Source organism: Cherax quadricarinatus, chromosome 21 (assembly GCF_038502225.1).
Source record: "Cherax quadricarinatus isolate ZL_2023a chromosome 21, ASM3850222v1, whole genome shotgun sequence".
NCBI classification, from domain to species: Eukaryota; Metazoa; Arthropoda; class Malacostraca; order Decapoda; family Parastacidae; genus Cherax; species Cherax quadricarinatus.
Genome location: NC_091312.1, coordinates 14644540 through 14668031, shown reverse-complemented (window position 1 = coordinate 14668031; position 23492 = coordinate 14644540). Strand labels below are relative to the sequence as shown.

At 39.2% G+C, this 23492-nt stretch overlaps 1 protein-coding gene across 2 annotated transcripts in view; it reads right to left on the bottom strand.

The window, feature by feature from the left end:
- The window catches only part of MESR3 (misexpression suppressor of ras 3), a 276810-nt gene extending 263466 nt beyond the window's left edge, over positions 1-13344 (bottom strand). For both annotated transcript variants that reach the window (XM_053777167.2, XM_053777169.2), the window contains exon 1: positions 13153-13344. The gene's annotated coding sequence lies outside the window, so the exon portion shown is untranslated. The remainder of the gene's footprint in view (positions 1-13152) is intronic.
- Positions 13345-23492: the final 10148 nt, after the last annotated feature.

Below are 23492 nucleotides of genomic sequence, written 5' to 3'. Positions count from 1 at the left end.
TCGTGTGTTAGTGTGACTAGTCAATGGTTCAAGTCGGACCGAAACGTCGTCATAAGCTTCTTTCTCCTATGTGAGGATTATATGTGTATTCATAAGTATTGTAATAAGTTAATTTCAAGAAGAATAAAAGTCACAATACCACAACTAGGATAATTCACAAATAATCCACACTATGGAAAGAAAAATTTAGACGACGTGTTGGTCCGTCCCGGACAATTGTTAAGTCAGTAGCAGTAAGAATCCTAAGCTCCTTATAAGTTTCCTCTCTCCTATGTGGGGGTTATCGTTCATTTTGCATTAGCTCTAAGGTGGTTGGTAGGGTGGGCGTGGGCTGGGTAGCTAGCATACATTACACCTGCCCCCACCTTCACTTTCCCACCCACACCTGCTTCCTTGGCAGGGACCCAACTATCCGTGGAATCTGAGATAACACCGTTAATACCAAATACTGATTCTTTTGTAATAAAACACTTCATTATTATATTCACTGAGTGTCTGTGGTTCGATCTCTGGCACCGGTGAAAACACTGGGCATGTTTCCTTACACCTGCTGTCCCTATTCACCTAGTAAGGAAATGGGGATGAGCACAAGCACCGGTACTCTTCCATTCATAGCTTTATTTCCTTTTTCCATCCCCACGTTTCTCGAATTGCGTTTCTCTTTTGATATTTACGACACATTCCTTGGATCAAAAGCTCTTCACTAGCACCCTTCTTGAAGGTAAGGTTATACTGTAATTATTATTATTCAACAGTAAGATTATCGGTATTCCCGAGTAACCAGTCCTTATCGATACACCGTCACCCATTTATGGAGTTCGACCGCACAATACACCAAGTCACCAATAATAAGTTTTTGAAAGATTAGGCCACCACAAACTACCCATGCCGGAAACTAGTTAGGAACACCGGCTGTAACCCGCCCCAGACATGTCTACTGTATACTGGTTCCCCCCTACTTGCACCACTCTTCAGAGTGTAATTTTTATTATAATCATGAGGAAGGGCTAAACCCGTAGGTGCCATATAGCCCCTATGAATGGGATTCACGTCAGTTTCATCCGAAGGGGTGGTTAGCTCCAATTCCTTGAATCAAAGGCTCTTTTGGAAGCATCAAGGCAGTCTTCCCCTTGAAGGGTTTACCCTTCACAAACTCGGAAATATGAGCAAGAGCAACAGCAGTTGCAACAAGAGCAGCAGCAGTTGCAACAAGAGCAGCAGCAGTTGCAACAAGAGCAGCAGCAGTTGCAACAAGAGCAGCAACAGTTGCACCAAGAGCAGCAGCAGTTGCATCAAGAGCAACAGCAGTTGCAACAAGAGCAGCAACCGTTGCAACAAGAGCAACAGCGGTTGCAACAAGAGCAGCAGCAGTTGCAACAACAGTAGAAACAAGAGCAACAAGAACACCAGCAGAAGCAGCAGCAACAAGAACAGCAACAGCCAGACATGTTGAGCAACTGCCTCAGAACCACCCTACTCACTGATCCATGATAAGAAAATGGACAGCCACGTAGAGATGTATCTAGGTCGACCTTAGTTTGTGTGAATGATCCGTCTCACAGCCCTCTCTTATCCCTCTCACAACCCCCGATATATTTAAACCTCTGATATTTTAAACTTGACATTTTGAGATATATCTGATTTTTTTTTTGTCCTCTTGCGCTTGATACTTCTAACATTTTAGATATGCCATAAATTCTTATATTTTACTGGTCATGACTGTATACCTTATATGCAAAATTTTACAATAGTTTATAGTGAAATGTGGTACGGTATTTTATACTCGTTTTTATATATTCACTCATGTTAGCATATTTATCTGAATATTTATAAATCATTGCTAAATTCATATCACAACTGATATTTAAATGAGCATTTAAATTTTTTCATTACACTTAAATTTTTAAAATGACAGCAACTGTGCATGTACACTTGGGGAGCGGGGGTATACATTTCAGTATATCTATAAACTTAATTTAATCTCTATATTAGGTATAGTAGTATCCTTGATTGGTAAACAGGCTACACGCAGCCTTAAATTAACCCCTTTGTTTGGGAGATAGGCTTTAAACTCAATTAACCAAGCAACCTTTGCAGATGTGATATTCTCTCTAAATATAATATATTGTGGATACATAAGATGTATATTATCTGGTGTCCTTAAGGGTGAAACTCATACTGTATTCTCCAGGATGTTGATTACTGATCACATCTTGAATATCACTCTGTCACTTGTCGGTCTGAACTTGACTACACTTCCCTCCCCCAATCCCAACAAACAGGGGTACCTTGATGCTGGTGCAAATCTCTTGATTCAAGGAATCGGAGTCCCCCTCCCTTTTCTTTGACCAAACCTGATTACCTCCAATTATCACAATAATAATGGAGGATATAATTAATAATAATAATAATAATAATAATAATAATAATAATAATAATAATAATAATAATAATGTAATAACTCTCTCTGAATCCACAGTGGTCATACCGCCTGGGAAATGGGTGATAAAGTAGGATTATTATTATTATAATCAAAAAGAAGCGCTAAGCCACAAGGACTATACAGCAAATAAAGTAGGAATGATCCGAAGATGGGAGTATAGCCCTAATTCATTGGAACAAGAGCCAGTCAGCAGCATGAAGGCATAAAGTGTAGGGGGTGTGAGGGAGCTATCGGTATATAGCAGCTTGGGACAGTAAGAGCACTCTGCCTCAACCAGTTATAACAGTAACATTAAGTGGGCGTCCAGTGGGCGGGTGACCCTCTAGCGGTCCCGGGGTCATCATCCACGGTCATGACCTCACCTCCACCACTAGCACCATCACCACACCCTCAGAACTCACCACCACCATCACCATCACCACCGTCATCACCACCGCCCACGCCACCACCGCCCTCGCCATCACCACCACCACCGTCGCCGTCGCCGTCACCACCACCGCCGCCGTCACCACCACCGCCGCCGTCACCACCACCGCCGCCGTCACCACCACCGCCGCCGTCACCACCACCGCCGCCACCACCATCACCACCGCCGCCACCACTACCACCGCCGCCGCCGTCAGGCAGCCCCATTCATATGATTTTCTTAAATGTATAAAAACAAACAATACCTAGCCCTTGTTTAGGCCGTGTTTACTTTAATGCAAACCTTTGAGCAACACATCCTCTCCTCTCCTTAAACCCTCCTTGTTCCTCTGCAATCCTTTGTCTCTTCGACTAGGCTACGAAGTACAAAATCTTCATCAACGGGTCATGTTCTTAAGCACAAGTATTCATCGAAGAATTCAACTGTTACCCAAGTCACATTATACACGACAACCGACACCACTCAGGCTCCGTGGCCACACAACATATACCCATCACTTTCTCAATGCTACGAAACTAATCAATCATGTAGAGCCTCGGGAATCTAAGGAAATCAGGGTTGATCAGAGGACAGGGAGAGTAGCTCCAATTCATAGGATCAGGAGCCCTTCAACATCAAGGCAGTCCTGAAGGGTTATTGAGGTTAAGCTACAGCTACTGAAATCGACACACCTCTGGTTCCAACACTCTCAATTTCTTGCTCACTGGGGCGTTACAATTTAGCCGCCTAGCAGATTTATTGCTGTGACCTCATTTAAAAACATAACCTTTAGTATTTTGAGGAGATTATTTAATGGCATTTGAATTACATTATAAGAATTATAGCCACGAGTTACACACATCCAATAATTACGAAGGCCAGCTATATTCTAAATGCTGGATTTAGACAAAATACAAGTATGGACTCAAATTTCTTATTTATTATATACTGGATAAAATTTAAGAGGAAACCAAATTTACGTAATCTCTCTCTCTCTCTCTTATATATATATATATATATATATATATATATATATATATATATATATATATATATATATATATATATATATATATATATATATACAATTAACAAGAGTTCATTTAAAATTAAGCATTAAGCCCTTTCTAAAATTTTCTCTGATACGTTTAAAGATATATATTTTTTAAATTTATGTTAATGTAAAAATTAATAATTTTGTACCAAAAGAACCTTAGAAAACTTACCTAACCTTATTATAACAAGCGCAATTTAATTTAGCCTAACCCAACTAAATATATTTTAGATAAGTTTCCAATAATTTAATAATAAACAAACAATATGAAATATGTTTTTTTCGTTGGGTTCAGAATGATTTTTTTGTGAAATTATTGCACACACAAATTTTCGCTTGCCTTATTCGGCAAGAAGAGCGTTGCTATTTAAGCCAAAACCGCAAGTTTTACCTATTCGGAATATATATATATATATATATATATATATATATATATATATATATATATATATATATATATATATATGTCGTGCCGAATAGGCAGAATTTGCGATCTTGGCTTAAATAACAACGTTCATCTTGCCATATAGGACAAGCGAAAATTTGTGTATGCAATAATTTCTCCAAAATCATTCTGAACCTAACTAAAAAAATATATTTCACTGTTTTTTTAGTATTAAATTACTGTAAACAAATCTAAAATATATTTAGTTGGATTAGGCAAAAAATAAATTGTTGTTATAATAAGGTTAGGCAAGTTTTCTAAGATTCTTTTGGTGCAAAATTAAAATTTTCTACATTAACATTAATGAAAAAAATATATCTTTAAACGTATAAGAGAAAATTTTAGAACGGACTTAATTTTAAACGAGTTCTTGCTAATTGACCAGTTTTACATATTCGGCACGACATATATATATATATATATATATATATATATATATATATATATATATATATATATGTGTGTGTGTGTGTGTGTGTGTGTGTGTGTGTGTTTACGCTATGTGAACCAAGTCAAGGCCTTATCTTAAGATTTAATAGTGAGGTTATATAAGATGCTGAAATAGCAGGACCCTTCAAAGGTGTAAGGCTTTTGATCCAAGAATTAAAGCTACTATCCATCTCTTCGGATTAATCTCGATTACCTCCCATTCCTCAGGCACTGTAATTAACTTAATGGGTTTAAGCGCTTTTCATGAATATAATGAATACGCATGTTCTAAAATTTAGAATTCGTCTAACTGTCTGTACTTAGCGTGAAGGCTACAAGAGGTAGGACACTAGTCACTCCGTAATGGTGGCTTCGTAGTTCATTATCAATTCACGCATGTGCGCTTACTCGTTTTCTGTCAAGGCAATTCCAACATAAGAACCTTCAATCCTGTCTATTAATAAGACACGGTGGTGACTACCTTGTCTGTTTAAACCTGGTTTACCTTCCTGAACACAATATACCTTACTTATCTGGAATCTTGAATATGCAGAACCAGCGTTGAGCCCGCATCGTATGAAGAATGCACAAAAAAAAGTTAGGAACGAAGTTAATGCAGGAATGAGGGGGGAGCGAACCAAGAAGAGAAACTTGAAAAAATATGAGAATGAGAACGACTTTGAAACACAGGAAGTTGTGGATAGGCACTAGCTGTCTGAGATGCGAGTAGAGGAAACCAGGGTACATGGACGGAAGCTAAAGTAGCATATGTGACACATGGAATTTAGCTTTTTTTCAGTCTCGGGGTTATTTATATGTGGAAAGAGCTACATGGAAGGCAGTGAAAGGAAAAAAAAAACATACGTATTGTCAAAAATATATATGATCAGACCCTGTAGGCTGGGAATCAGTGGAGGAGATGTTTGCAAAAGCTATTACATATGTTCCGCGGTAAATTGATGGGGTTGTGTTAGGGCATGTGATGGAAAACAGCAGTCCACCCTCATAATAACTGTGGTTTAACAACAATCAGATGCCTGACTCTTCAAGAGTCCTAAAATATTTATGATTTTGTAAAGTGCACTGACTTTATATTGGCTAATTCATCGATCATTTTATCATATCAATTGCAACAGAAGCAGACTTGGATAACATTACTGCTGAACTTCGGATGAGCAGTACTGGTACAAACTCACTGACCGGTGATAAAGATGTATTGAATGTGAGCACGTATTAAGTAGCAGTAGTTGGAATCCTGCTAAATTACACCTATATCTTGAAGCCGAACATACTGACATTAAAAATGAAGGTGATGAATATTTCAAAAAGGAAAAATCTGTTAAACTCCATGAAAAATTAATTTTGTACATTTGTGCGCACAACAAAAATGCTCTTGCTGTTTCTTATACCGCAAAAATTATCACAGGAAAAGTAGAGGACGACCCCTACCTATTGCTTTTAGACCTCTACTTTTCTCACCCCAGTTTTAACTTGACAATGGTTCCGGACGGACCAAAGCGTCTTTCTAAGGTTCCTAAGTGCGGGTTTTTTGGTGAACTGTTGTAGCCATAGTATTGTGACTTTTTATTCTTCGTAGGTAAAAGATCCTGTAGAATATATGATACCTGAAATCTTTTAAAGACAATTATATTATATATCTTATTAACATTAACAGTTTCTTGACGTATCAAGGAAAAGAGAACAGAATTAATAAAAGGAATAACACTGAATCCGGTGGGTTTCTCGCTGCAAATGGATGCATCCACTAACGTTAGCTCGCTTTTACGGGTTGCGAGAAGATATCTTTTTAATCGGAGCTTCCTTTTAAACTTGCACCTATATGACGTAACAAATATTGGTTACATAAGTGGGCATACTTCGCTGATATATCTAGAAATCTCGATGAACTTAATTAACACTTCAGTGTAAGGTTTTAATGTAACAAAATGCAGTTACGCTGAAGCTCAAATTTTGGGGCGAGTGTTTGTACGAAAAATCTTGAATACTTTCTAAACCTTACTGATATTTTTCTTTATTAACGAATGAAGTTTTCCCCCCAATGAAAAATGTCAAAATAATATACATTTTTTTTATGATTTGTGTACCACAATTAAGGAATACTTTCATCCTCCATCAGAAACATTAGGTTCAAAGTCTCCTTGGATCCGTAACTGTCTGAATTGCCATTAAGAGAGAAAGAACACCTTATACACATTTTTGGTTAAAGCCACTTTTAAAACTTAACAAAATTTCATGATGAACTTTGGTTTCTGGATTCAGTTGTTAAAGTAATATACTGAAGTTTCCAAATGAGCCTCGAAATATCTTACTCAATTAGCAACAACATATCTCTGGGAGAGAAAGAACCTTTCTTTCTATAAGACATTTAAAAATAAAGAACAGAAACATACTACATATAGATAATGATCTCGGCTTACAGGAAACTTCAGTTGCTCCAAAAAACTGAATTAGTATAATCTAGGGTAAAAGCAATCACACCCAAGCCACTGATCATTTATTTCTTTAACTTTTAAAATTACCCTATCACTACCTGTATAATTACTCATTTTAATTATTTTTACTTTACAATTAAGTTCTATAATAAACATGATGCCTAAATACTTAATTATTTTATAAACAGATCAATAAAAAGTCGCACGTACGCACACGCACATGCACTGCAATGGATCAGAGCAAATACCTGACAGGAAGGAAACGAGTGATAGTACATGACGAGGTGTCAATAGTGGGCGCCTGTGACGAACGGGGATCCACAAGGTTGAGTCCCACGGCCGGTGCTGTTTCTGAATGACATAACGGAAGGGACAGATTCAGGTGTCCCTGTTTGCAGACGATGTGAAGCTAATGCCGAGAATTCAAGTGGATAAGGATCAGGTAGGACTACAAAGGAATATAGACAGGCTGCAAGCCTGGTCCAACAATTGGCTCCTGGAGTTGAACCCCACCAAGTGCAAAATCATAAAGATTGGAGAAGGTCAAAGAAGGCCGCAGAAAGAGTACAGGCTAGGGGGGCCAAAAACTGCAAATCTCACTCAAGGAAAAAGCTCTTAGGGTGAGTATAATATCGAGCACATCTCCAGAGGCGCACATCAGCCAAATAACTGCTGCAGCATATGGGCGCCTGGCAAACTTAAGAATAGCGTTTCGACACTTGAGTAAGGAATCGCTTAAGACTCTTTACACCATGTACGTCAGGCCCATAATGGAGTATGCAGCACCAGTATGGAATTCACACCTGGTCAAGCACGTTAAGAAATTAGAAAAAGTGCAAAGGTTTGCAACAAGACTAGTCCCGAAGCTAAGGGATATGTCCTGCGAGGAGTGGTTAAGGGAAATCAACCTGACGACACTGGAGGACAAGAGGGATAGGAAGGACATGATAAAGACATAAAATACAGAGAGGAATTGACAAAGTGGATAGAGATAGGATGTTGCAGAGATGGGGACACAGCAACAAGGGGTCTCAACTGGTAGCTGAAAACCCAGATGAGTTACAGGGATGTTAAGAAGTATTTCTTCAGTAGCAGAGTTGTCAGGAAGTGGAACAATCCAGAGAGTGATGTAGTGGAGCTAGGATCCATACATGGCATTAAGAAGAGATACGATAAAGCTCATGGAGCAGTAAGTGGACCTATTAGTGACCAGCAGAGGCGGAGCGAGGAGCTGTGACTCAACCCCTGTAACTACAAAGAGGTGAGTAAGTAGATGAGTACACACACAAAGATTTTACGATTTGTCTCCATACCTCTCTGAGGGAGTCAACATATTTTACCCCTCTCACCCCTCCCCCCTGTATCAGGAGAACAATGAGTCTCATTGCCAACATCCTGTCATCTCGCAAAAGGTATGTATGTACGCTCTGCTCAAAACAGGGCTAAGCCCGTCCATCAAGTAGAAAAACGCATGAAGGTTACTTCAATGTCTCATGTGGAAAATTAAGAATTCCCAATGTTGCTTAACCAGATACGCCTCGTAAAACAAGCAGGTGAGTAATAATGGATGAGCAATGGAAAAGTGGTAGAATGAACAAAAAAATATAGGAAGAGGGAATGACAAAGCACTCAAGCGAAAATTAAGAGGAAGTACACTGGTAGTATGATAAAGAGAACGTGTGTGCAGGAGGAAGTCAATTGCTGGGGAGGGTGTTCTTGGAGTTACAGCTGCTGAATACTAAACTGGAGAGCTAAATTCCGGTGAGAATCCTGGGAAAAGATCACCCAAAGAAAGTTTTTTAACTGACTAAATTATATATACCTACTTTGGCGGGAAACGGCCAATATGTTAAATATATATATATATATATATATATATATATATATATATATATATATATATATATATATATATATATATATGTCGTGCCGAATATGTAAAACTGGTCAATTAGCAAGAACTCATTTAAAATTAAGTCCTTTCTAAAATTTTCTCTTATACGTTTAAAAATATTTTTTTTTTCATTAATATTATTGTAAAAAATTTTAATTTTGCTCCAAAAGAATCTTAGAAAACTTACCTAACCTTATTATAACAAGAACAATTTATTTTAGCCTAACCCAACTAAATATATTTTAGATTTGTTTACAATAATTTAATACTAAACAAACAGTGGAATATATTTTTTTCGTTAGGTTCAGAATGATTTTGGCGAAATTATTGCATACACAAATTTTCACTTGTCCTATATGGCAAGATGAGCGTTGCTATTTAAGCCAAGATCGCAAGTTCTGCCTATTCGGCACGACATATATATATATATATATATATATATATATATATATATATATATATATATATATATATATATACACATATGCAAAATAATAGCAGACAGGCGATCTTAACAATGCAAGACAAGCCAGCGGGGGTGGAAATCTTTAGGTCAAGTACTTTCACACTTCTCAGTGCGTCATCAGGAGCTGTGCAATATTGCAAAGGCAGCAACAAGAAAAGTAGGGTAAGTTTTCAGATTATGGCAGTGAGAATGCAACATTGCACAGCTCCTGATGACGCACTGAGAAGTGTGAAAGTGTGTATATATATATATATATATATATATATATATATATAATAAATATATATATATATATAGATATATATATATATATATATATATATATTTGGCCTCTGGCTGTCTTCAGGAACTGAAACACTTTACAGGTATCAAAAGTGATTAGCCTGGAAGATTTAAGTAAAAAAAATAGTAAAATTACGCCATCAAATGTTCACCAAACAAATTTATCTAAAATAATTTTAATTCAATTATTATTATTATTATTATTATTATATGGTGACTATCACCTGACATTTGTGCTTCCCTATATAATAATACCTGTGACATACCTCTGATTGGTTTCACGTGTTTTCCTATTCTAGTAGCTCGGAGGTAATCAGGGGCATTCACTGGTATCAAGAAGGAAACCTTAACACTAAGCTGTATACTCTACACAACCACTGATATGAGGATGTAGCAAGACATGAGGCTGCAACCTAATACACATGCAAGAAAAAAAAAGCCAAGCACTTGACCTAGATCAGAATCTGCAGACTTCGGTGTCATCCTTTCAGGGGTTGGGGGTGAAGGGAAAGAAATAATTATAATAATTAGAGAAAGAGGCAAGAAAAAAGACGAGAAAGAGCCTGTGGATGGGAAGAACACGGAGGTCTTGAGAATTGGAGTAGGGTGAGAGAAGAAAGAGGGAGAAAGGAGGAAGAGGAGGAGGAGGAAGAGGAGGAAGAGGAAGAGAGGGACAAGGACAGGGTCACATATACCTCAGCAGTTGGGTGTCAAATCCCAGCTGGCTGAGGAGAGGCACGAACAGCGTGCTGGAGTGACCTCTATCACCCACCTTGCACTAACCACAAGTGCCACCAGGATATTCCTAATCTTGTTTGTGACTTTATATTCTTTTTCCGGCGTTTAAGACAAGGCGCTGTGTTTATGTTCTGAGGAATCTCCTGATGTGTGCACACTGAGAACAGCAGTGCATAAAATATACACTTGGAGGGGTGTATGTCTCAGTACGTACAGCTTACCTTCCGGTCTATTGGGGATTATAGTATCGACTTTGACTGGTGGTGTATGGATGACATGAAACTTTAATACCCATCGTGTAGTCGGTAGGCTTTAAACCCAATAAACCAACTAACCTTAAAACAAAAACGTACGATATTCTGGTCAAGGTATATGGCACCAAAAAGAATATTCTTAGATAAATGAATGTATATCCAGTTAAATGTATAATTAGCTAAAACGTATGTATACTTAGCTAAAACGTATGTATACTTAGCTAAAACGTATGTATACTTAGCTAAAACGTATGTATACTTAGCTAAAACGTATGTATACTTAGCTAAAACGTATGTATACTTAGCTAAAATAAATGTATACTTCGCTAAGCGATCACTTATTACTTTAAACAAGGCTCGAAAAACGTGAATTTCCGATATCATGGGTGATATGTTTATGACTACATTTCCATATGCCATAAAATGTTTATTTTATGGTAATAACTCGTTTTGTGGTTAATGCATTTTTGTTTTACCAAAAATCTCGATTTTAAAACAATAACTAATACCAAAAATATGAAATTGGCCTATATTCACGCAGTAGTAAAAAGCTAAATCGATTTCGAAAGTGTTGCGAAGTTTGCCATCACTGGAATGAAAATTGGGAGGGCTTTTAATTAGCTAGTTATATATACTTACATTACGTGCTTACACACGAGCATGTAAGTAGGGTGCAATTTAATAAACGTCGTAGTAGCAAGATAATTTCATCCAATTAAGATATCACCAGTCACACACGCAATTGATTAATAATATGGTTTCATGTACGGATCAAAGATACAATCTAGAAGTACACTATCTAGGTTAAAAGAGTAAGGGAGGTCCGCGAGGGAAGAAAGATGAGGCTGATGTGGTGAAGGGGTGAGGTAGTTTTGAGTGTAGGAGGATTAGGGGGGGAGGAACGGAGTGGTCAGGGGCTGACGGTCACCGCAAACCGGAATAATTGTGCCTAATTCAGACTTACTACATCCTGCAGCGTTAGGAAGAATTTTCAGGACAGCAAAGTTCCCTCACACAGAACAACAGTACAACTACTCGAGTATAAAAATATATCAAGTATTAAAAAATGGAATATAATAAAGAATGCATCTTTCCTGTTTACCTGGAGTTTACCTGGAGAGGGTTTCAGGGGTCAACGCCCCCGCGGCCCGGTCTGAGACTTGGCCTCATGGTGGATCAGGGTCTGATCAACCAGGCTGTTATTGCTTGCCGCGCTTAAATATTATAAATTATATTCATTGCGCAAGCCTTCTGTAAATACGGAGGCCAAAACTGAGCAGAATAATCTAAATGTTATAAAGGGAAAGTGCTAAACCCGTAGGATTATACAGTGCCTGTGGAGGGATGTGGACGGTATTCAGGCTTAATTCAGGGAACTGGAACACAGATCCAATTCCCTAAATCAAGAGACCCTCACCAGCGTGAGGGTTTCTTGATTTAGGGTCTCCTGCCCCTCAAGGAAACTTCCTTGAGGGGCAGCATAATCTAAATGAGGCCTTACCAAAGTTGAAGTATAACCATAGGATTTTTATTATTTTAAGATCCCTGGGAATTTATAGCGCTTGGGAATGGGATGAATCAGGTTCGATCCACTGACGAGGTAACTCCAATTCCTTCCATCAAGTGTCTTTCACTGGCATCATGGAATCCCCCACTTGAAGGGTTACCTGAAGATGACTACTGAAGATGTGTCACTGCCCTCAAAGTCAGGTCTCAGGTCAGGCCTACGATTTGCTTAATCAACCAGGCTGTTAGTGCTAGTCGCATGCAGTTCAACACGGGCACTGCAGTCCGGGTAATCAGGGACCAGCTTGAGGAACTTGTCAAATTCCCTATTAAAGGTAGCGAGGGGTTTGTTAGTAAGTTTTCCTTATGAGTGAAGGAAAGATGCTTGAAAAGTCTTGGCTTAAGTTGCACTCAGTGAGTTCCCTCTCAGATTGTTGAGTCCCTTCTCTTTACTTTGGGAATTTTGCAGACTGCTGAACCTCTTGCTTTTGTAGGGAGTGATTTCGGTGTGGAGATTTGCAACCAATTAATTCAGAATTTTCCAAGAGTAAATTGTAATGCATCTTTCTCGTCTACATTTCATGGAGAACATTTCGAGGGTCTTTTAGCATTCCCAGTATATATACATGTGTATATATATATATATATATATATATATATATATATATATATATATATATATATATATATATATATATATATATATATATATATATATATATATATATATATATTAGGTGCTTGATAAAAATCAAATGAGAGGTACGATTTCATTAACTTACCTCTTTTAAAAAAATTACGGCTGTCGTCACCGTCAAAGTTTACTGTTAATCAGCGATTCCGCTTAGTCACTCACAATCTGTATTAAAGTACACAAATAATCCACTCTTGCATGTTTCTCACAGAACTAGGACACAGCCGCAGACATACACGTTCACCGTCGCTGCCAACGCTGGAATGACTCGCTTTTTTGACTCGTCCTACGCCCGCACCGCAGCACTGTAGCCCAGGGAGAAACTGTTGTGCCGCGGTCAGGGAAGGACAAGTCCTGCTGCCGGTATACATAATGCATTAACGATTATTATTATAATAAAAAATAAGCGCTAAGCCACAAGGACTATACAGCGTTATAATACATTAACACTGTCATGAATAATATTACCACTGCTATTACCGCTACTACTACTATGTTAACACTACTACTAATACTGCTACTTCTACTACCACCACCATTACTACTACTACCACCACTATACTGCTACTTCTACTACTACTAAACTAACATCATCACTACTACTACTAAACTAACACCATCACTACTGTCATGTAGGGGGGTAATGATTAGGGGAATATGGGGGTAAGCGGGGGGAGTCAGTAGGTAGGGGACAGCCGAGGCAGTAGGAGTGAGATGATTAGCGGAGGTAGGTAGGTAATGACAGGTCAGTGGTGGCCACCACGACACTCTCATTAACTCTACAATACTCACTAACATATGCCTCGCCCACTCTTCACTCATATATAAACATAATAAAATATAAGAAATAGGAATAACAATTAACGGGGACAGTGAATATTATTATTCTACTCAAACACAGTTTATTATTAAGTCTTTGTACAATAATATGTTTGGGAAAAGAACATTATTGTGGTTTAGATAAATGGGGTGGTACACATAAGCAGTGAGACAGGGAATACAATCAACTTGACGAAAATTAATATAACTTACAATATAGCACAGAGGACAGTTCACTACAGGAACTAAGCCACAGGTCCCAAGACCTATACAGCACGAGTAATGCGCCAAGCCAGTACTCTGCCCAATGCCTCCAACAGTCTCCTCCAGAGACTTCAGCAGCCTTCTCCCGAGCCCTGCACCCCAGCAGCAGCTCCGCTCAAAGTCTCTGCTCAGGAGCTCTGCACCCCAGCAGCAGCTCCGCTCGAATCCCATGATCATGCTCTTCCTTGGGCTTTTATGGTGGTCCAAGCACCCTCCACAACCACGTGTACGACCTGACGCCTAGGTCTGAGGCGTCAAGAACAAAAGACCTCAGACGTGGGCGTGGCTACAGACGTTTGCCAAGGCAAGGTGTGACCATATAATTGGTTAAATTAGGTCTCCCCAGAGACCTCACAAGCCCAGCTGGACTACATTACACTACTACTACTACTTTACTGCTGCTGCTGTTGCTACTACTACTAACGCTAATAATAATAATAATGTGATAACAATGTTTAGTACAATACAAAATACGAAGAAGCATATATGAAGTATTTAAAGCACTGCTCACACTATAAAACAAATTCCAACCACACAATGAAGCGAAAAACTAACGTCAAAGACCTGGGAGTGATCATGTCGGAGGATCTCACCTTCAAGGACCATAACATTGTATCAATCGCATCTGCTAGAAAAATGACAGTATGGTTAATGAGAGCCTTCAAAACTAGGGATGCCAAGCCCATGATGACACTCTTCAGGTCACTTGTTGTATCTAGGCTGGAATATTGCTGCACACTAACAGCACCTTTCAAGGCAGGTGAAATTGCCTAGAAAATGTACAGAGAACCTTCACGACACACATAACTGCGATAAACCACCTCAATTACTGGGAACGCTTGAAGTTCCTAAACCTGCACTCCCTAGAATGCAGGAGGGAGAGATACATGACACCTGGAAAATCCTAGAGAGACTAGTACCAAACTTGCACACGGAAATCACTCCCTACGAAAGCAAAAGACTCGGCAGACAGTGCAACATCCCCCCAATGAAAAACAGGGGTGCCACTAGCACAAGAGACAACACAATAAGTGTCAGGGGCCCAAGATTGTTCAACTGCCTCCCAGCATACATCAGGGGAATTACCAATAGACCCCTGGCTGTCTTCAAGCAGGCACTCGACAGGCACCTAAAGTCAGTACCTGACCAGCCGGGCTGTTGTTCCCACGTTGGATTACGTGCGGCCAGCAGTAACAGCCTGGTTGATCAAGCCCTCATCCACCATGAGGCCTGGTCACAGACCGGGCAGCGGGGGCGTTGACCCCCGGAACTCTCTCCAGGTATACTCCAGGTAACGAAGAGAAAAACTTAATTTTCACGTCACCATGAAAATAGTGGAAATTCACTACGTATCATTCATGTTAATATATACCATAGTGATTGTCCTTCAGATTATTATTATTATTATTATTATTATTATTATTATTATTATTATTATTATTATTATTATTATTATTATTGTTGTTATTATTATTAGCTTACATAACTCAAAATCAATGCGAGGCTTTCTTCATTTAAGGAAAAGATACAAGTGCTAAAAGTTTGAAGCCGACCAGGTGACTCATTCTCCAGTTATCGCACCCCTCAAGTGAGGTAGGTTCCTTGATGTTGATGAAGTGCTCTTGATGCAAGGAAATGGCTCTGTCCACCCTTAAAATGTTGCCCTCCTTCATCTTTTGTACCTCCCGCTTATGGGTCCTCTAACTGAGAGTCGAAATATACAGCATCATTTCCACTGTTGTTTGTTTGTAGAAACTTGAGATACCTTGAACATGTTGACATTAATAACACACACACACATACACACACACACACACACACACACACACACACACACACACACACACACACACACACACACACACACACACACACACACACGCACGCACACACACACACACACACACACACACACACACACACACACACACACTCAGCAAGTGGAATAGCCTAGCAAGTGAAGTAGTGGAGGCAGGAACCATACATAGTTTTAAGAAGAGGTATGACAAAGCTCAGGAAGCAGAGAGAGAGAGGACCCAGTAGCGATCAGTGAAGAGGCGGGGCCAGGAGCTGAGTCTCGACCCCTGCAACCACAATTAGGTGAGTACAATTAGGTGAGTACACACACACACATACACATACACATAGACAAGGTGGACAGAGACAGGATGTTCCAGAGATGGGACACAGAAACAAGGGGTCACAATTGGAAGTTGAAGGCCCAGATGAGTCAAAGGGATGTTAGGGAGTATTTCTTCAGTCATAGAGTAGTCAGGAATTGGAATAGCCTAGCAAGTGAGGTAGTGGAGGCAGGAACTATACTTAGCTTTAAGATGAGGTATGATAAAGCTCATGGAGCAGGGAGAAAGAGGATCTAGTAGCCCTTGGTGAAGAGGCGGAGCCAGGAGCTGAGTCTCGACCCCTGCAACCACAATTAGGTGAGTACACACACACACATGCATGTCAATTACATCACTAATGTTTAAACATTATAAGGCAGGATGACATGGAAGAAATTTTAATAGTTGGAACGAAAGGAAGTCTAGGTAGAAGATGTGCTTCTCTAGTAGAAGTGTATCCACAAGTCATTATTTCAAATCAACTTTGCAAGTACCGTATGCAATATTCTTGCACACAACATTGACCTAGACTAATATTTTTCATGCAGAATAAATTTCCTAATTGAGTATATATATATATATATATATATATATATATATATATATATATATATATATATATATATATATATATATATATATATATATATATATATATATATATATATGTGTGTGTGTGTGTGTGTGTGGGTATACCAGGAAAAGTGAACGTTAGGGTTATAATTGAAAGAATTAGAGGTAAGACAGAATGTAGGATTGCGGATGAGCAAGGAGGTTTCAGAGTGGGTAGGGGATGTGTAGATCAAGTGTTTACATTGAAGCATATATGTGAACAGTATTTAGATAAAGGTAGGGAAGTTTTTATTACATTTATGGATTTAGAAAAGGCATATGATAGAGTGGATAGGGAAGCAATGTGGCAGATGTTGCAAGTATATGGAATAGGTGGTAAGTTACTAAATGCTGTAAAGAGTTTTTATGAGGATAGTGAGGCTCAGGTTAGGGTGTGTAGAAGAGAGGGAGACTACTTCCCGGTAAAAGTATGTCTTAGACAGGGATGTGTAATGTCACCATGGTTATTTAATATATTTATAGATGGGGTTGTAAAAGAAGTAAATGCTAAGGTGTTCGGGAGAGGGGTGGAATTAAATTATGGGGAATTAAATACAAAATGGGAATTGACACAGTTGCTTTTTGCTGATGATACTGTGCTTATGGAAGATACTAAAGAAAAATTGCAAAGGTTAATGGATGAGTTTGGGACTGTGTGTAAAGGTAGAAAGTTGAAAGTGAACATAGAAAAGAGTAAGGTGATGAGGGTATCAAATGATTTAGCTAGAAAAATTGGAAATTAAATTGGAGAGGAGTATGGAAGAAGTGAATGTTTTCAGATACTTGGGAGTTGACGTGTCGGCGGATGGATTTATGAAGGATGAGGTTAATCATAGAATTGATGAGGGAAAAAAGGTGAGTGGTGCATTGAGGTATATGTGGAGACAAAAAACGTTATCTATGGAGGCAAAGAAGGGAATGTATGAGAGTACAGTAGTACCAACACTCTTATATGGGTGTGAAGCTTGGGTTGTGAATGCAGCAGCGAGGAGGCGGTTGGAGGCAGTGGAGATGTCCTGTCTAAGGGCAATGTGTGGTGTAAATATTATGCAGAAAATTCGGAGTGTAGAAATTAAGAGAAGGTGTGGAGTTAATAAAAGTATTAGTCAGAGGGCTGAAGAGGGGTTGTTGAGGTGGTTTGGTCATTTAATGAGAATGGATCAAAGTAGAATGACATGGAGAGCGTATAAATCTGTAGGGGAAGGAGGGCGGGGTAGGGGTCGTCCTCGAAAAGGTTGGAAGGAAGGGGTAAGGGAGGTTTTGTGGGCGAGGGGCTTGGACTTCCAGCAGGCGTGCATGAGCGTGTTCGATAGGAGTGAATGGAGACGAATGGTATTTGGGACCTGACGATCTGTTGGAATGTGAGCAGGGTAATATTTAGTGAAGGGATTCAGGAAAACCGGTTATTTTTGTATAGCCGGACTTGAGTCCTGGAAATGTGAAGTACAATGCCTGCACTCTAAAGAAGGGGTTCGGGATATTAGCAGTTTGGAGGGATATGTTGTGAATCTTCTAAACTGTTGTGCTCTGAGCACCTCTGCAAAAACAGTGATTATGTGAGAGTGAGGTGAAAGTGTTGAATGATGAAAGTATTTTCTTTTTGGGGATTTTCTTTCTTTTTTGGGTCACCCTGCCTCGGTGGGAGACGGTCGATTTGTTAATATATATATATATATATATATATATATATATATATATATATATATATATATATATATATATATATATATATATATATATATATATATATATATATATATGTTACAAAAAACGCGATTCTAAAAGTTTAGAGATCTCCAGTGAATACTAGAAAGGACTGCCCTTCTAGCATCCAGCCTGTTACTGGGTTTTCGTAACAAGTAGTCAGTATCCTTTTCCAATTATCCATTAAAATTCAGTATGGTTCAATAGTGCTTTAGGATTACAACTGGTAGGCTACTAACTAGAGAAATTAAAATTTAATAAATTTATTAAGTATATAAGTTGTCTAGAGGTATATTATCAAATTAAATTAATTACAGCAATCAAAATAAAATCAATCTCTCGAGTTCAATGTTATTGTGCTGAAAGCACATATCACATTTATAATTCTTAAGTACCGTCAGGTACATTAACATTTAATAAGATATTATAAATATGTACAAGTAAGTGTGTATGCGTGTAAGTGCTCTTAAGTAGTTAGCTATGTCTCAAGACTCGAATAAGACTTAAACAAGTGACTGACAAAGTCCTCAAATAAACTAACTTCTTGACCGACTGGCAACCCGAACAGTCTGCTTGAACAACAAAGAATGCTAAGCCCAATAGCAATGCAATATCAAGCGACTGCGACACAGAATCAGGAACAAGGAGATAATATAACGACACTAAGTAGGGACCATCTGCAGATCCTCCACAAAAGTTACAACACTCCCATAATACTGAATCTTTGTTCAGCATAGGCAAAACTGTGACTGTGACAATACACAGGAACCAGTACAAAATTAGGTCAGAAGCTATAGCTAAGGACCTGAGATGTTCAGAGTGTCTAAGCGACACACAACCTCAGTACAACGTCGAAAATCACAAAGTCTTTACAATGTTCTGTGAACAAAGTTCTACAGAACTAACAAGAATAATGAGACAGACAATCTGCCCAACCAGCAAGCGAGTCTCGAGCAGACTGACAATTTCACGAGAGGTGAAGACACCCCCCCCTCGATCACGTGATAGCTACGTGGACAACTGCAGCTCAGAAGCCGGCAGTATAACGAGCGACAAGCGATAATTACAGTAGTTTGACAATCAAGCCTAACTGAGCACATTTTATATACATCCTAACAACATAAGCTAAATAACAATATAACAGTCAAATAATAATATAAAGTCATACATTTACGATTTAGCTATTATCGCAAATATAAGCAATATAAAATTATATGAAAAGATAATATACATTACATATATACATAATAATCATTGTAACCCATTCAGGGGTTGCAACACCCCCCCCAACACGACAGAGGGTCGCACTAGGAGTTGCATGAATGTCTCACATTATTTCTGGTTACTCATATCAATATTATCAAAATAAATATTAATTCGAGTCTCTCTTGCGCCTAGCACTTCTACAATTTCACAGCGTCCGTCACTAGGATATGCCCCTAGGTACTAGGGCAGTACACAGTATCGTATATCTTCATACTCGTGGTTATATACATCAGTGTAGAGACAGGATAGCGCTGACAAGGAGGGCACGTTGAGGCTCGATCATAGTAGAGGAGACTGCATTCCACTCTTAAGTAGTGGTTGTGGAATGCTAGGCAGTATGAACATCTGAGTATGAAACAGCTTAAGGTGTGTAGTGAGGGGGGGGTCTGCGACAGGACAGTGTTGCGTCACGCAGTACATCACCCGCACCACACTACTCACTCAACACTCAGCTTGTCTACTCCTCACACAACATTACTGTGAATATATAAATATAATAATTAGACATGACATGAGTATATATAGTTAATATGGGCTGGAAGGATCAAGTTACTTTACTGAATTTGACATAGCAAGTAACAAAAGGTATTTGGGCATAAGATTACGTTAATTTAATGTAACTGATAATTATTAAGGACGAGACAGAGCGTCAGCAATTACATTACAATGACCACTTATGTGTTTTATACTAATAGAATAAGGTTGGATTCTGAGGGCCCACCTCATGATCCTAGCATTTTTACTTTTCATGGTGTTTATGTAGGTGAGTGGATTGTGGTCTGAAAAAACGTTAATTTTAAATGGGGAAGTGCCCAAATACACGTCAAAATGTTCCAAGGACACCACAAGAGCTAGAGCCTCTTTCTCAATAGTGGCATAATTTTTCTGGTGTCGTTTAAGCTTAGATGAATAGTAACATATAGGATGGAGAATGTCAGTGGATGTTGACTGTTGGAGCAGCACAGCACCCACTGCATAGCCACTCGCATCTATATGTAAAAAGAAGGGAAGATTGAAATTAGGACTTTTCAACACAGGAGCAGAGGATAGCAAGCGCTTCAACCTTTTGAACGAGTCTGAACAATCTCTAGTCCAGGTGAACTGAACTTTGCTGCTAGTAAGCTCAGTGAGAGGAGCTGCAATCTGAGAAAAGTTTGGACAGAACCTGCGATAATATCCTGCCATACCCAGGAATCTCTGTACTCCTTTCCTATCCTGTGGCACTGGAAATTCAGAAATTGCACGAACCTTAGCCTCAATAGGAGCAACCTCACCTTGGCCGATACAAAAGCCTAGATAGGTAATCTTGGCTTGACCAAAACTACATTTGGCTAAGTTAACAGTGAAGTTGTAGTGCGCCAGTCTCTCAAACAATGCTCTGAGACGCGTCAAGTGCTGTTCCCACTCGTCACTGTACACCACTAAGTCGTCAAGGTAGGCTTCTACTCCTTCTAAGTTGTGGGTCAACTCGTTCATTATACGCTGGAATGAAGAAGCTGCGTTACATAGGCCGAAGGGGGTGACGAGGTAGTTAAACAATCCATCTTGAACAGTAAAAGCAGATATTTCTTGAGCACGTTCAGTAAGCGGGACTTGATAATAGCCTCGTAAGAGATCTAAACGGCTGACAAACTGGGCTCCTGACACACGATCAACAAGGTCGTCAATGCGAGGTAGAGGATAACCATCAGGCAAGGTGACAGAGTTCACTTTCCTGTAATCAGTGCACATCCTGAAACTACCGTCAGGTTTAGGCACTAAAATACAGGGAGATGCCCATGGACTTTTACTGCGTTCAATAAGTCCGTGAGATAACAGAAAATCAACCTCTTCTCTCAATGCTTTATGCTTTGTTGGACTCATCCTATATGGTGATTGCTTAATGGGTGATGCTCCCTGTACATCAACGTCATGTACACCCAGAGTACAACGTTTAGGAACATCACCGAACAATTCAGGGAAATGCAAAATCATGTTTTTAATATTACCAGCTTTATCAATCCCAAGGCTACTAAGAAAATCGTCTAGTGATTGTAGAGTCACTGAATTTTCTAAACGAACCTCTATACCTCTAGAGATGTCAGGTAGACTGACGTTTTCTTCCTCTGTCCTAGGAAGAATAGAAGTAGTAGGTAGAGGACTAGCGTAGTATGCCTTAAGCTGGTTAACATGGTACACATGATTAGATTTCTTTTTCCCAGGCGTACGTACCAAATAATTTACGTCGCTAAGCCTTTTCACTACTTCCAGGGGACCATCATACCTGGCTTGTAGAGCATGACCTGGTACTAATTTCCGAGCCATCACCTTATCTCCTGCTTTAAAAGAACGAGAGACAGCACGCTTGTCATAATGCTGCTTCATTCTAGCTTGGGCTGAAACTAGGTTTTTCAAAGCTAGCTCTCTAGCGGCTGTCAAATGTTGCTGCATTAATGAAGGTGAAGTACTCAATGATGGATTTGATTTTCCTGTCCACACGTCTTTTAACACTGCAAGAGGACCACGCACTTGGTGTCCGAATATTAATTCAAACGGACTAAATCCGAGACTTTCTTGCTCACTTTCTCTCATAGCGAACAGAAGAAAAGGTATACCCTCATCCCAGTCTCTAGAAAAATGTTCACAATAAGCTCTCATCATAGACTTCAATGTCTGATGAAATCTCTCTAGAGCACCTTGTGACTGTGGATGATAACTGGTTGAAAGTACAGACTTTATTCCTAGGTGGGATAATGCTTCTCGAAAGATCTTAGAAGTGAAATTAGATCCCTGATCTGATTGTATCTCTCGTGGCAATCCAACCTGGGAGAAAAATTTCATCAGGGCTCTCACAATAGCACGAGCATTAATTTTTCTCATAGGAATAGCTTCGGGATAGCGTGTTGCAGCGTCCATAATAGTAAATAAGTATTGGTTTCCTAGTTTGGTTCTAGGCAAAGGACCAACACAATCAATAATAAGACGTGAGAATGGTTCACCATGCACGGTGATAGGAATGAGAGGCGCAGGTGGAGGTGTGTGCGCTGGCTTGCCTGTCACTTGACACACGTGGCAACGTCGCACATGATCAGCTACTGTTTCCTTCATCTTTGGCCAAGTAAAATGTTTTGCCAGTTTACCGAGTGTCTTCTTGACACCCAAATGTCCTCCTATGGGACTATTGTGAGCAAAATCAATGGCTTGTTCACGAAATGTAACTGGTAACACAACTAGATTCTTGACTGTGGTAGAAACACTATCAGCTGACAACTTACATGTATTTTTCTCCATCAGTACACCGTTACTATAATAGTAACAATTATCGAGATCCTTTGCTTCACTCTCAGTAACTGCTATATCTCTCAGTCTTTCCAGTGACTGATCAACAAACTGATCTATTAGGCTGTGTCATGCTAACAGCTATACTCTGTATTATAGTGTCAGTGAAGGAAGGAGCGAGCGAGAACTGAGCTACACTAGGCTCAGCCACTAGGCTCACTTCTGCTCTAGTTGCTCTTTCTTCATCAAATAGAGCCATACTTCCTAATTGTGACACTAGGCTTTCTGAATCTGAATCATAATCAGACATCTCTGTTTGAGCAGGAAACAAAATATCTTTAATTAACGCTCTGACAGTTTCAGCGGTGTAATTCCTGTTATACGT